At 42.2% G+C, this 16,830-nt stretch overlaps 1 protein-coding gene across 1 annotated transcript in view; it reads right to left on the reverse strand.

Annotated features, from left to right (window-relative positions):
- The window catches only part of LOC126516663 (tachykinin-like peptides receptor 86C), an 89,449-nt gene that overhangs the window by 14,185 nt on the left and 58,434 nt on the right, over positions 1 to 16,830 (reverse strand). The gene's annotated exons all lie outside the window — the stretch shown is intronic.

Below are 16,830 nucleotides of genomic sequence, written 5' to 3' on the forward strand. Positions count from 1 at the left end.
TGCACTCTTTTGAACATTCCATGTAATTTAGAACTAGTGTGGTGTTGTATAACCATTGCTTTTAGAAAAATGGTTTTTGGAATTTGTTACCGCCCGCCTAACTCCAACAGCTCTTTTTGCGTGGCAATTCACGATTGTCTAAGCCAGATCTCAGCCAGATTTCCCGGTATACCAGTTTTTCTTCTAGGTGATTTTAATTTTGCATCAATCCAATGGTCTCATTTATGTCCGCTTGCAGAACCTGCTTCCGCTGAAACTAGTAGCTTCCTAGCCACATGCTTGGATTTCAGCTTATCGCAACTAGTCCGCCTTCCTACACGTGTTACTTCTACGACATCATCCTTACTAGATTTGATACTAACGTCATCACCTGAAATTGTATCAACAATAACTCACCTGCCAGGGCTCAGTGATCACGACGTGATACATCTTTCTGTCTCTGTACCAACTGCTAAAAGGAACAAGCGCTTTAAACTTATCAGAGATTATAATAAAGCTAACTTTGACGCTATCAACACCAATCTTTCTTCCTTCCTCGACAGTTTTTGTATATCTTACACTGACGCATCAGTCGAAGAATTGTGGGCATCATTTAAAGGTAAAGCATTGCATCTAATAAATAAATACATTCCCTTAAGAAAGGTTTATCAATCATCTAACGCGCCGTGGTACACCAGACACCTTAAAAGACTATCTAACAAAAAAGGCAGACTTTTCCGTGCTGCAAAACAATCGTCAACTACTGACAAGTGGTCCGCTTATGCCATCGCAGCAAAACTCTACTCCAATGCTTTAAAAGAAACTAAATTTAATTTCTATAACACCACGCTTCCATCATTACTCAGAACGAATCCGAGACGCTTTTGGAACGTCGTGAAAAACCGCGATAGTCAAGGTATAACCCTTACTAATGAATTAGGTGAGATAATCCCAAGCCGTTATTGCGCGTCTACACTGAACATCGCTTTCACCCATTCATTTTGCCCCACTCACTCTGGCAGCTCTCCACCATTCATAGCACCTAGTTTCTTTCCAATGGAACCAATTTTACTCGACTCATCTGGTATCTGCTCTATTATTAACAAACTAAAAAGATCCTCTTCGTGCGGTATTGATAGCATTACGTACAAATTCTTGCAAGGTACTACCGAATATAGTTCCATTATATTAAACTTGATTTTTACAAAATCTCTGAACAATAGCTCCTTGCCCAGAGACTGGAAAAAAGGAAAGGTGATTCCACTTCACAAGTCAGGCGACACCCATAACCCGTACAACTACAGACCTATTTCCTTGACATCAGTACCATGTAAAATATTTGAACACATAATTTTCTCTCATCTTGTCAACTTTTTGGAATCAAACCAGTTTTTCCATAACAGTCAACATGGGTTCCGTAAGTCCTTCTCATGCGAAACGCAGTTATTAACATTTTGTAGCGATCTCCATACTTTCCTAGACGCTGGCTTTATAGTAGACTGTATATTTTTAGATTTTGCAAAAGCCTTCGATAGAGTTAACCACCACTTACTCCTACTAAAACTCGGCCAGCTAAATATTGATCCCCTGGTCTTCAACTGGATTCGAGAGTTTCTTTCTAACCGTACACAATATGTAAGCATTAATGATAATGATTCTCCTGAAGTTCCGGTCGGTTCAGGGGTACCTCAAGGCTCTGTTTTGGCACCCTTACTTTTCTTAATTTATATCAACGATCTTCCTAACCAAATTGCAAGTTCCATTTGTCTATTTGCTGACGACTGTGTTATATACCGCAAGATTGAAAGCACTAACGATACTTTAACACTCCAGGATGATCTCAGTAACACTGCAGCATGGTGCAAGCATTGGCTAATGGAACTAAACACTTCTAAATGCAAAACAATGAGAATTTCCCGTAACCAGTCAGCTTGCCCCGCCTACATACTTAATGATACTCCCCTTGACCCAGTACTTTTTTACAAATATCTCGGTGTGTATATTGCTAACAATCTTTCATGGAAAAGACACATCGAATACATCACGTCGAAAGCTAACCGCATGCTAGGCTATCTCAGACGTAACTTTTCTTTAGCTCCACCGAAACTAAAACAACAACTCTACGTCACTTATGTCCGGCCTAACCTCGAATACGCATGCTCGATATGGGACCCTGGCCATGCTACTCTAATAAATATCCTTGAAAGTGTCCAAAATCGATCGGTCCGCTTCATTCTTAACAATTATCACCGTACTTCTAGCGTTACTAACATGAAACTTGCTCTTGACATTCCCCTTCTCTCTTCCCGAAGAAAATTATCTCGTCTTTCGCTCTTTCATAAAATCTACTATCATAACCACGAGCTCAAGTCCCGGTACATTACACCAGCATCTTATGTCTCCGCACGTATCGATCATCGCTTCAAAGTTCATGTACCTGCGCAGCGCACAGTTACCTACTCACACTCGTTCTTGCCGAGAACATGTCATGAGTGGAACCACCTGCCTGCGTCACTAGTCGCTATCACTGATACAGACCGTTTTCGCAGAGCACTATCAAACGAATTGTAAGCCTACTTCAAAACTGCGTCAATATCACGTTGTCACCTATTGCTATCGTTTTCTTTCATTGCTATTATTCCATGTTTTCGTTTTTTATATTCTTGTTACTTGATTTTTAAGTGTTTATTTTTGCCTTGTTACTTTTGTGCTTATTTACTTGTTGTTGCTGTATATTATTTGCGGTATAACTGTTCTTCACTTCTCCTTGTATTTATTTTATATGTACTGATATTCTAATGCCCCTCCCCTCTATAATGCTTCTTGTAAGCCCTGAGGGTAATAATAAATAAATAAATAAATAAATAAATAAACGCAAGCTCGGCAAGTACGGTGCTCTGAGCGGATTCAATACGAGACATGGCTTTGTAAATTGTTTCCAAGGATGTCAGAGCATCGTTTCCGTTCGGGCCTGGGTTTAGTTCAACATCATCGGATAAAACGAGGAGAAAAGAACTAAGGTGGTCGTTGGGCCAGTGAAAGCAAGCAATACACAGCATCCTTTGACAACACTCGATGGCGTCTTTGGGGCACGACACCGCATGCAAAAATGGGTTGCTAGAGCGAGAGTACGTGGCATAGGGAAGATAACTAACCTGCAGCAGATGAAAAAAGGGCGCCCGCATGACGAGTTGCGTCTACGTACGTTCGCGCGATTAGTCCGCATGGAAAGATAAATGCATAAAGTACGAACGAATAAGGTGAATATGTACATTACAAGCATAAAATAATTAAAAGTGCTTCTTTTATCGCCGAATATTATTTTGGGCTTAGTATGCTTTTTTTTTCAGGAAACGATTTTCGAAAACAACAATCGTCTGGCTACTTAGCAAACAAAATCCGCAAGCCTATCAGATTCCAGGCAGTCAAGCTCGATTTATATCAGATCTCACTGTGATGACGTCACACTCTCGACACGGAGGCTTGCAGAGGCGTCGTTAAAGTCTAGAGGGCGTTGGCTGAGCATGGCTGCACGGGCTCTAGCTTTGTGTGCGCTGTGTTCTAGCCGCTTTGTTCGCATTAAAGCGAAATGCAGCACGAAGGTAAATTCTCTCGCTACTGCTGCCGCTTTCACTCACGCCAGCGTTTGGACAGTGGGTGAGCGCCGTCATCGAGCGATATGCATGCATATATGTCTGTGCGCGCGTGGCGCGATGCTTGTTATTTAGGTTAGTAAGCGAATCCCTACGTCAGGTCATCTGCTGGCTCAACTAAACCCAACGATACACTTCCTAGGGCCAAATCTTCTGGTCTTCACGGTACTGAAAATAAACTTTCTATTTTAAACGTTGATCCAAGGAACCTTGTTAGCAATTTCTCTAAATTTCTTTCCATGGTATCGTTTTACAACATATCGGTGTTATTGAGACCTGCTTACATGATAGTGTGCATGATTTCGAAGTAACCCTCCTTGGCTTCAAAGTGGTCCGGGGAGACAGAACATTTGGGAGAGGAGGCGGTGTTGCTCTTTCTTCAATTTCACTTCCCCTTTTCTGTACTCCTTGCCCCGTCTGATGCTGAGTATTTCTGATGTAAAATCCAACTTGAAAATACGTCTTTCGTTATAGGGATCGTTTACCATCCGCCTGGTCCGAATATGGAGCATTTGCACAATCTAAGGAAATTCTTGCATAATTATAATACTTCTTCATCCAACGTTATCTGCATGCGCGATTTTCATGCGCCTGGTGTAGATTGATCTTCTATGAAAGTGAGTGGACACGAAGTAGCTATCAGGCGGGAGTTGATCCACATCTCACTGTGCTGTGGCCTGCACCAGATCGTTCAGGATTTCACTCGACACACTTCAGTCCTGGATCTTGTTTTTCTTTCTAGATCTCTTTTTAATGCCGGTTATTAATGCGATGTTATTGAAGGAATATGCGAGCACAATGCTGTTCCAGGCATCGTCCTTAGATCCCGCTATATCTAATGCACATCTCCTGTTTTTAACTGCGCTGATGACTTTGCAATTACAGATGGCCTATGCCATTCTTTTGATGAGTTTCAGTAGTGAAGCCCCTGGCGATACTAATATATCTACAAGTTTCTTTGAAGATCTTGTCAGTAAGAGTATGAACCTTTTCATTCCTTTAATAACAAAGAAAACAAACACTAAGATTCCTTGTATGACTAGAAACCATTCTCATTTATTATGCCGTGTGGCCAGATTACTTCGAAGAAAACCCTCTGGATCAAAGCTCATGCATTTCCTTAGCCCTAAAATTGAACTTCGTCCTAAAATGGATGCTGCAAAAGAATTTCATTACAACGTAACCTTCCCGAAATTAATGAAGACTAATCCACGTAAATTTTGGAAAGCTATCCTACCACTTAGGTCATCCTCAGAAAGATTGATAATTAACAATGTTGCAGTTTTTGATACGCAGACAATAGCTTCTTTTAACATCTACTTCCACTCTATCTTTACGGTTGATAACTTGGTAATCGCTGTTTTTGATTCATAATCATACCCTCGGATCGACGATGTATCACTGTCTCCTGAGGGTGTACATAACCTAATCCGAAACTTAGACACCAAGAAATGCTGTGGTCCTGACGGTATCCCGACTGCTTTTCGCATTCGATACTCTCTTTGGTGCAGCAGACAGCTAACAATTATCTTTAGAAAATCTCTCTCAACAGTCACCCTTCCTCCCTCGTGAAAACTTGCTTCCATTCTCCCCTTATTTTGGTCAGGTAACGTTCCATTGTTATGTTACTATAGGCCCATCTCTCTAATAGCACATTCACGTAAATAACTCTAGCAAAATATATTTAAACGTATTATGGAATTTTTTTGATATTAACAAAATGCCATGCACTTTACAACATGATTTTAGACGTCGCCTAAGCAGTATAACACAACTGACAGAATTCGTTGCCGACATCGGCAGCTCTTTAGATATAAGTGACTATATTGATGCTATTTTGTAGACTTTGCAAATGCCTTCGACACTGTCTCACACCCTAAACATATGTTGGCTGGATATCGGGCTATATGTACGTTTCAACTCCACTGACTCACCCTTGATGCCTGTTTCATCAGGGGTTCCCAGAGGCTCAGTGCTGGGTCCTCTTTTATGCCTGCTTTATATAAAGGTCTGCCCTTATACACCACAGTTAAAATACGCCTTTTTGCAGACGATTGCGCTTGATATCACACAATTATTTCTCCAAGTGATCATGTAATCCTCAACAACTATTTCGCTGACTTCTGTAACTGTTCCAAAGCATGGCAAATGAATATCAACTGCCCCAAACTGTCTCCATGTCCTTTACACGACGCTCGCGCCATTCCTTCTTTGCCTATGCCTTTAACAATATTATTTTGAATAGGGTCTTCGAATTCAAATATTTAGGTATTCTGCTAACACACTCTTTGCCTTGGTTGAAACAAATTGATGTCACCTGTAGCAAGGCCCTTATAATACTAGGTTATTTGCATCGTACGCTGCGTCTTTCTCCTCAACAAACAAAACTTCTAACCTATGAACCTCCCGTTCATCCAATCCTTGAATATGGCTGCGTTGTATGCCATTCATACAGACACTGTGACGTGAAAAAACTAGAATCAGTGCAAAAAAAGCAGTGCGCTTTGTTTGTAGGAGTTATGACAAGCACTTTTCGCCGTCTACCTCTCTTCCCCTACCTGGTCTCACTCCTATTGCAGAGCGCCGAAAAGTTGGATGCCTAAAATTCTTTACACGTTAATAAATTCTCCTCGTTTCTCCTCTCTAGATAACTATTTGACTTTTTCGAAACCCTCATCTACGAGGAGTCACCGCGCTCTAAATATTTGAACCTTTTTTGCACGCACTGATTCCTTTAAATGCAGCTTTATCTCATCAACAATTGAAGACTGGAATTCACTACCGGGCAACATCTGTCCACTACCACTGAAAGAATTCGTGCAAGATTGTTTATAAATGTTCGTATCTTTGTTGTCCGTCTCACCCGTGCAATAGCCTCATTAAGGCTGCAGTATGTATTAATAAATAAATAATAAATAAACAAATAAGTACCACACAAAGAAATAAATATATAATTATATAAAAAAAGTATTTACGACGGCTAAAACAACTATTGTTTCTTCGCATACACGTCTTATTACTTCCTATCACAATCGATGATTTGCCTTTCGACTGAAATTACGACTTTTGTACTTATAATGACTTACGCTGATGCCAAGGAGATATGTCATGGAATACTGACTCGCGCGAAAAGCCACGCTTGGTAATCCCAGGGTTTCCCGTCGGACTCATTTTATGCAGCATGGATGATGATGACGATGATTTTTGCCATCTCGTTTAAAAGGAGCTAGTCAGAAACAGTCGCCTAGCCTTCTTGAACTACAATAGTAATATCGGAACTAAAATTGCACTTTAGGGCAATCTATAAGTGCTTATCAGTGTAGCATTGTTCCCTGTCTCTCCTTCATTTTATCACTTTTGCTTAAAATTTTCATCAGACTATTTTATGTCCACTGGAAGGCGGAGGCCTCTGCCTGCGATCTCATATTGCCCCTGTCCTGCACAGACTGATTCCTGGGCCTCCGAATTCATTATAACTCTAATGGTCCACCGGTTATCTATCCTAGGCATTACACAGCCTGCCCAGCTCCATTTTCCTCTCTAATGTCACTTAAAATATCGGTTATCCTTGTTGGCTCTCTGATCCACACCGCTCTCTTCCTGTCTTTTGACGTTACGCCTAACATTCTTCGTTCCATCGCTCTTTGCGCGGTCCTCGTTCTCGAGCTTCTTTGTCAAAATCCAAGTTTCTTCCCCACATGTAAGCACCGGTAGAGTGCACTGATTGTTCACCTTTCTTTTCAATGATAATGGTAAGCTGCTAGTCAGGATCTGGCAATGCCTGCTGTATGCACTCTAACCCATTTTTATTCCTCTGTATATATCCTTCTCATTATCAGCTTCTCCTGTGAGTAATTGACCTATGTAAACGTCCTTCTTCACAGAATCCAGAGGCTGACTGGTGAACTTAAACTCTTGTTTCCTTGATAGGCTATTGAGCATTCTCTTTGTCTTCTGCACATTCATCTTCAAGCCGTCTCTCACTTTCTCTGTTAAGGTCCCCAATCATTAGTTGCGATTTGTCCACAAGGTTGCCCAACAGGACAATTAAATCTGCAAACCGAAGGTTGGTGAGATATTCGCCGTTGATCCTCACTTTTAAGTTCCCGGTTTAATAGCTTGAAAACTTCGAAGCAAGCAGTGAATAGCGTTCGAGAAATTGTGCCTACTTGCCTGACCCTTCTATTTAAAGGTATCTTTCTACTTCTGGAGAATCAAGCTAACTGTGGAATCACTGTACACATTTTCCAAAACATTCACGCATGCCTACTGTGCACCTTGATTACGCAATGCCTCTATGACGGCTGGTATCAATGACTTCTCCATCATATGTCTTTTCATAATCTATGAAAGCCATGTAGAGAGGTTGAATATACGCTGCAGATTTCTGGATTACTTGATTCATGACATAGATATGGGCCATTGTAGAGTATGCCTTCCTGAAGCGAACCTCTTCTTTTGGTTGGCTTAAGTCATGTGTTGCCCTTATTTTATTGTAAATTATCTTGTGGAATATATTATGCAATACCGAAAGTAAGCTAATGGGCCTATTATCTTTCACTTCTTTAACGTCTCCTTTTTGTGGATTAGTATAATGTTGGTGTTCTTCCAGTTGTATGGAACACCTAAAATCGTGAGAGATTTCATATAAAGGACGGCAAGCTTTTCAAGCATGATACAGCCTCCATGTTTGATTGAATCGATTGTTATTCATCTTCAGCTGCTGATTTTCCCAGGTAGCTGTTTGGTAAGCCCCGTCTAACTTCATCGCTAGTTATAGAAGGAGCCTCCGTATGCTGTTCATTACTTCTTCGAATGGAGGTAGCGTGGCTGCTCTGGGTACTCTACAGGTTAGTAAAGAATTCTTCCGCTGCTTTTACTATATCTTAGAAATTGCTGATGATGTTATCCTGCTCATCGTTCAGTGCATACATCTTAGCTTTTCCTATGCCAAGTTCTCTCTCACTGATATCACGCTGCGTCCATTTTTTACTGCTTCGTGAGTCATTCTCACATTATAATTTCGAATATCTCTTATTTTCTCCATGTTGATCAGTTGAAAACTTTCATCCATTGTCGTTTCTTTATCAGGTCCTTTGTTACTTGGGAGAGTTTACCTACTGATTGTCTTGGTGCCTTACTTCCCACTTAACTGGTATTTCTGAAGCCAGCCTAGTTACGACTTGCTTCATTAACTCTATGTCAGCTTCATCTTTCTGTTCTAAGGCTGCATGTTTGCAAGTAGCAGCCTGAATTGGGCGGCATTTACTCTTACTGCGTCTAGGTTGGCCTGTTACTTCTTGACTAATTTTCCCCTTTCTCTTTTCATATTGAGGTAAATCATAGACCCCACTACCCTTTGATCACAGTATTTCACAGGGATCAATGGAGAGAAAAAAATAGAAAGAAATAAAGAAATGAAAATAAAAAAGCCGTCCTGTTGAGAAATTTTAGCTACAAGAAAGCAACGAAAAGCACAAAAATGTATGTCAAAGTTGGAATGATAAGAAAAATGAAGGCACACTGTAAAAAAAATCTGTTAATTTAAAGGCAATTTGCGGAAATGTTCTGTTTCGCAAAAGAAATGTTCTGTGAATGCTCTATCACAGAAACCTGTCAAAACGAAAAAAAAAAGAAATTTTTGGATCTTCTGGATCTCAAGCCTATAAATCGAGTCAGAACTAAAATATAACCGCTTTGAATTATTCTAACTGCATAGAAAAGTATAAAATAAAATTTTAGAGTTTTTTTTCTTTTCATACTTGCCGCTTTTTGCATATACCACGCAAGACGAGCTGTTTGCTGTATTGCTTTGATGCCCCGTGCCATGATCAAGATGGCTGCTCTTCGAGTCAACGCATGTCGGCACTGTTACGTTCCTGTTTTCGCAAATCCTAAGAGCTGAGTGGTTTTCATTTGAAGGGCATTTCAAACAGTGCGCGACGTTTTCTTCAACCCAATATTATCCGCGTCTTCATGACATAGAACAGGACTACAATGTAGCCCGCAAAGAAAATTCAGGCGGACAGTGACAAAATTTAGCAAGTATGTGTTCCGACATATCAGTTACGTTACGCTTCGTGAGGTAACGTGGGATTTGGAGATGAAATTTAGGTTTACTTTTTTTATTATAGCAAACGTAAGGGCTAGCCATTGGGCTTGACAAATGTATTCTTGCCTAATCTTCCCTTTTCAGAATTCACTTATTTTTACTATGATTGCGAGAAAGAAAAGTATGAGCGAGCTCTCAAAAAAGCTCACTCAGCGACGTAAGTTCTTAGCTACGATCAAGTGTTTAATTTATTGAAGTGACCGGAAAGTGCGACTTTTTTCTGTTCTCTAATCTTTTATTTCTTTTGACGCTGGCATATGAACCCGCCTCATATGAAGGCACATGACATACTGTATCGATTTTGTTGCTTCGTTACCTGCGGTTCGAGTGTTTTAGTGCGTTACCGTCTGGAAATGATTTTGCCTGGCCACTGACTAACTCACTTCATTTTGTACCATCTCCGCATTTTAAAAGCACAGCCTGGAAGGTTGTAGTACTCGAGCCGCGAAGTTACGCTATCATCACGCTCGTGGCCACGAAGTATTGCTCGTATGTTGTCTGCTAGCCTCACTTGCCGACTCTGACAAAAGATAACTAAATGTATGAATGGTGGGCTGCAAAAATCGGAAACAAATGGTGAAAAATTGTATGAATTGAACTGCAGCAATAGATTAAGTAAAGAAGTAAGAAGGCAGCATGTGTCATTGTTTCACGTAACTAATACTATACAGTTACTGTAATGTGTCCATCGCTTTCAATTATCAGGACTAGTTTCTACCTTGCGCCGTTCTGCTAGACATGGTTAGGAAAATAGCTGACGTGCGAGTTGTTTGCGACTGCGCATTTTGCGAACGGGCGCATGGGGAATTGACGGAGGCAGCGCGGTAGGGAAGAGGGGCGGCTTCGACTTCGCCAACACGTGCGTACATTGGGCGCGCGACCGCGCGCCGTATCTTCGAATTGATCTGCAGACGGCTCATGCTTGTGTCCGCTGTGTTCTCGCTGCTCTTATGTTGAACCTATAGATCGCACGAAGGTGACTTCGCTCGCTGCTGCTGCTGCGCTTGCTCACACCAGCGATTTGACAGCGAGTGTCCGCGCTCAACCGAGTGTGATGTGTTCATGTGTGCTTGTGTGCGCTGAAACCATGACTGTTGATTCAGTTAGTAAGCGAATGTTTCCAAGTTTATACTGCCGACGAAACTAGTACCTTTACTTCGTGTAGCTGTCTACTAATTTGTTATCGCAATCAGTGCTTCGCCTTTTGGGCAAGAGTGCGACATTTTGTTTCGTTCGAAAAATAAAAAAGCGCATAAAGCATATAGTATGATTCGGCCTATTGATATGGATTACATGAAGAAGTGGACTTTACTTGAGCGAGAGATTGCGATGTTCAGGTTGCTAATGAAAACGATCAACTGAATACCTTCATAAGTATTCTATTTGAAGCATACGTACAAATTCCTAAATTGAGGCCAAGATGTAACCAAGTGGTTGCATCACTTCTCCACTAATCGGCTTCTATTCCGCAATTTCAACATGTACCCTCAAGTGAAATGTAAGATCAGTTTAGGAGAGTTATAAAAGAGGAAGTCATTAGGGAATATGCATGTTCCTTTCTCATATAACGTTCTAATTGGCTGCATGGTTTTAAAAATGCTTAAACCATGGTTGCACAAATGGTATCTTAATATTGTCACGTATGGGTGACACGCATAAAAACAACCAACAAAACGACCAAGATAGTGGCAGGGTGGTAATTTCACTTGTAGCTGAACGGGTGGAGACCAGCCCGAGATCCTTTTCTTTCTTAGTCTTCATTGACTATTGTAACATTACAAAGAAGCATTAGTCATTCTGAATGTGTCACCTTTTCTATCCTTTACCGTACTTAAAAAAGTAAACCACACCCGCCTCAATTAACCTGAAGTTCACACATCCTGTAGCTTAGTGCCTATTGACAATAATAAAATGTAGCTTGTCAGTGCAATGTTCTGTATAGGCTTCTACATTTTTGAAACCAGCAGCGACCACCAACATGGAGTTATGTGCGCGTGTGTATGTTTTGCGGGTGTGTGTTTTGTACGTGTTCTATTAGTGTGGTGTGTGTTTTGTACGTGCTGTGTGCATGTGTGTTGTGTGGGGGGAAGGCGTGTACACTTTGTCCCATGGTGAGTTCTGTTTGTTTAAAAGGGAACACGGCGCCACTTACTGGCCACGTGCTAATATTCTGCAGTTACCTCAAACGATATAATCGTCTGGCTGGAATAAACATTATTTGGAAGCGGCCCTCACACGGTGTTCCCATATGCGCACACTATAGGGCTTTGTTGATTACTCTTCCAAAAGAAAAAGTCTTGTGCTAAAGCGCTTCACTGAGTTCTGTACGATCATGCTACTGCCATATGCATCTTAAAGCACCACTGACAATTCAGGTCAGTCCCAGTATGACACCCTGAGAGAGGAAGCAAGGTCCAGCGCCTAAGTAAGCAGCATGGCCTTACACCAAAATTTGTCTCCATATTTAGGTGTCTTCACGACTGAGTGTTAAAGCAAAAGACTTTATCAACGTAATGCCGAGGCCACTTCAAATTTTTTTTTCAGCACCATTATGCTTTCCTATATGAGCTCGTTCTCTTGCAGTGCGGTAAGAAGTTCACTGTTTTTGTTTCCATGTGGCTTGTTTAGACATCAGTTTTTCTTGCTTTAAAATAGAAGACATCTATTTTTGTATCAAACAAACTGTAGCCTGGCTCTTCTTTGTAGCGTCATTTACCAAAGTGTTGGGGCTGCCACCTGATTTTTGTCACGCATGACTCCATGAGATATCTGGTTCGTTAGGACTCCCCCCCCTCCCCCCCCCCCCCCCCCCCCCCCGTGGCGGATCAGCCATCAGTGCCTATTACACGCAAAGATGTGCGTATTTATTTACTTCGCTTGCCTTGCTTTGAAAGGCCATGTACTTTTTCCTGTTCTTCCGACTCTACGTACACATGCAGTCCATGGCAAGCGGAAGCTTATCTATAGCCTGGCAAATTTACTTTGAAACTATTGTAACAGCTGAAGGAAAAGCGATGCTCCTTGTTTGCTGAACCAAGTGCGCATAAGCAGTTTTATATATATACCTGTTGTCATATTCATCTCCCCAGTGATATGTTGATGGAATATAAAACAAATATTCATTTTCTTCCACAATATTCAAAATTAGAAATTCTTTCTTACAACTACTGAGAGAAAAAGTGTTGAACATATTTAACAGCTGCGCAAGAAAAACTGAGTAAAGTGAAAACGCAGACACACACCAGCGCTACGTGTGACCTTTGTCTTTTCTATTTTGAGCGTAGAGCCTAATTTTAGTTTTGAGACCAGCTGCATATTTACATGATATTTGTTATTGTATAAAGATTATGCCACGCGCGATAGAAAATTCAAACATGAGAGAAGTTCACACGAAAATGGAGGCTAGAAGTGATGAACAGTGGTCGAACAAGGAATATCGGCTGCAGTCAACGTTTCTACAAAACAATTTCTCTTCGTGAGGATTGCAACTGCACTCACGAAGAGAAATGCCCTTTCAAAGCGTTGGCTTCAGCGACGCTCCTGGTTCGCCCATTATTCAACAGGACAGAAAATTGCGTTTACATATCACACTTCTGTACATTGGAAGAGAAAAAAAATGTGAAGTAAGAGAAAAATATAAACAGAAAGCAGAATTTTTTTCTGTGCCTCAAAATAGAAAATTGTTTTACAAATACATTTTCGGTAACATAACACAGAAAACATGAATAAAATAACAGAAAATATTTAAAGAAAAAACATCCTTTCCTATAATACAAACAGATAACTGTCTTTAAACACGAAATTTCTCTTAATGCGAAACAGGAAGAACTTGTTAAATAACACAAAAAGGAAAAATAGAAAACAGAGTTTTACAGAAAATTTCAGTTTTCTTTTTAAGGAATGATTTTTTACAGTGTAGGTCAGTGTAAAAAAGAAACGTAAAGTGGTAAGAGTGCTTTTCCGTAGTTTGCTACTTTTTCTTCGGTAAATTCGTGAATTTGTTTTCAGCACCAGCCGAGAGGAATGACAGCGCTTCACAGTGGGCACCGTAGAGCGCCTGGTTGCAGAACCGAACGTGGTGGGCACCTAGAGAACATTCTGAGTACTTATAGCGTCGCTGCAGCGCCACGCACGGCGCTATGGCGACTCTCGAAAGAACCCTTCTACCAGTGGCTGTCTCACACAGCAGCGCTGTCCGTGCCACATGTCGCATCAGCCGCGAGAGGTTTGCGAGGTTCCTCCTGGAGCATTACTCGCCTCGCGGCCACTAAGTGCAAGAATGGACGGCCGCACGTGGTTGACGTGGTTGGGGTGATTCGGGGGCATCGAGCATCCCTGCTAAGGAAACGCGGCAAAACGTTTTCTGAAATTTGCATACATTTTACAGTATAGTCTCTTTCCGTGGAAGGTACGCAGCAGAAAATCACACACGCACGCGCACACACACGCGCGCATGCACGCACGCGCTAGAGCGCCTCTGCAGAGGTGTTCAAACACATAGCTCTGTATTTGTTCGCATACCAGAGGCCCTGCAACGTAAAACTATTGCAATATGTTTTATTCCAATCTCCTGACGTCAAATTTACGTAACCACCGACGGAAGCATTGGGCGGCAACCCGCAACATTGTTTGAGAAGCACAATAAAACGCGCTCCTCGTTTATAGGAGGTCACTTTTTCTCCTTTCAAAGGAAATAGCATTGCCTACATTGAGCAGATTTTCTTATAGAATTGGATGATAAGAGGCAAGGAGTACGCTCAAGTGGAGAGGCGTTTGAGAAGGCCGAGCCAGCCCAGTGAATGTACACAACCGAATTACCAGGGTGCAGCCGGTGTCTGCTATTTGCCCGCTTCCCCTTAGCTTGCGGTGGCTGATAGAAAATCGGCGGGGTGCAACGGAACGCAAAAACACCGCTAGAACGGATTATTATCAAGGAAGAGTTGGGAGGGAAATGTTGTATACGTGCCGAAAAGGCTCGATAACCTTATACTGCCACGGAAAAATGTTTCTCATACGCAAATAAATCCATGCTCCGCGGCCGCTCTCAGTAGGTACTGCCAGAACAATCGGTGGGCAGCAACCTTCTATTCTTTTCGGAAGGGGGCAGCCTCCGACTAGTCAGGAAAAAATTCAGTTTTGATTGCATATTATTGCGTCTTTAACGCGTACGCGTCACTTTGACACTAGAGTTTTCGCGGCTTTGTGACGTTGCGTCACACACTGGCGAATTGGGCGCAACCCGAAAATGCTTGATCAATGGCAGAGTGTTATGGCGAAAAAAGCACCGAATGTGAAATAATTATTTTTGTTTCGTGCAGTATAATTATGCATAATCAGTGTGCACACGTCACATCAGTTGGGGCATTTTCGCAGCCTTCGTGACGTTGAATGAGAGACAGGCGAAGTGGCGGTGGACTGAAAAATTTTTTACCAATCATGGAGGGCTGATTGCAAAATTGGAATAGAAAAGTTTGGAATAGCATTAGGTTATAGCGCCCCAGTTTTTCTTCTTCGTGAAGGGGGCATCGTGTGATCTGTACACCCTCTCAATGGAAGCTATTGTCTTGTCACGGTATAAGCTTCACAAAAATGGCAACGATGGCTCTTTCCTTCTCCACGAGGAATGGTCTTACCCGAGCCGGCTTCGATCAATCTGGCGATATCAGTAGGGGCCGTTTATTGCTCTAATATGCGCTCTAAGTAGAACAAGGGGTAATGCTGACAATCGTGCAGTACACGTTCATCCTGACGCCCGCCGTTGCTGGGAATACATCATCGATTACTTTCTGTTCTTTATTTTCTCTGCTCTCGTTAAAGCATTCCTTAGGCCAACTACAAAGGTGGAGGATATTTTGAAAGAGATCAGCTTGACAACGCTGAGGACGCCCTCCTGAAACCTGAATATATGCTTAATTTAAACAGCTGAACTAACGGTCGTGTCGCGTCTTTCCAGGAAAGGTGTTTATTCATTTTCCTAAAGACAGTGTGTTATTAGGAAGCTACGTACTCCCCCTTTTCCCCGACAGGTATTCATGTTTCTAGCCTTTTTGTTGGACCAATCTCCTAGACATGGGCACTGCCGAAATGTGGGCTTTATTTTAAAGAGTCCCATTAGAAGTGTTGCCTTCGTACTTATGTGACTGGGGCGGGGACCTGGAGCATAGGTCGAACATCACGCATCTAATCTGAAAGTCGTAAGCTCGAATCCTGCTCCAGTAAACAACATCTCCAGGCTTGGAGCGGCGCCTGACACCAGAAAAAATGGGGAGAGCCAGTGCGGCTATACTAATCGAGGTGCAACCAAATTAGGAAGGCCTACTAAGCTTCAACAAAGGACACTCCCTCACCGGAACAGGAATTGGCCTATCTCGTGCATTATTCGCCCACTGCTTCCTTCATGACTCCTACAATTAACCCATGGTCCTCTGTCTCCAGCAGCTGCGGAGCCCCTGACCAAAGCAGCGGTCATACCTGCAACGCAGCAGAGGGTGCTAATAGTCCTTATAATATCCACATCTAACTTGTAAGCTGAGGCAGTTATAAATCGTGTCCTAGCACTATTGTCCCTGCTTTTTTCCCAACAATATTCTAAAAGACTGTGTTTATGCGGACTGTTGACCGGTGAACGCTTCCATCCGCTTTAAGTCCCAGCGCCTGTGAAAGGAGGATGTTACCTACGGGTCTCCCTGAGTGAATATCTTCGCGTTCCATTAGGATGTGCCGAGCTCACGCTTTCCTGATATTTGCTGCAGCAGACAAAAGCCTCATTCTGTTGCTAATTGCCAATCCGGTAGGTTTTTTGCCTTTAGGCAACGAGCTCGGCCCTCCAATACCAAGGCACGGCCCTTGGTGTTATCGCGCAGATTTTCCTGATTTCTTTCTTGCTACTCTTGCCATCTTCATCAAAGCCGATACCGACGGCTCTCCTCATCCAGCTAGCGCTCTGAGACATGTGATAGCCTGTCGGTGGGTTGTTCCTTCTGTCCAGCAGCAGTTGCTTCGCGTGCTTCGTCACGCCAACGTGTCGCAACCACGTATATAGTTGAAAACCATCCAAGGTGTGCTAGCACAACATTAACTCTTTCG

This window comes from Dermacentor andersoni, chromosome 1 (genome assembly GCF_023375885.2).
Source record: "Dermacentor andersoni chromosome 1, qqDerAnde1_hic_scaffold, whole genome shotgun sequence".
Classification (NCBI taxonomy): domain Eukaryota; kingdom Metazoa; phylum Arthropoda; class Arachnida; order Ixodida; family Ixodidae; genus Dermacentor; species Dermacentor andersoni.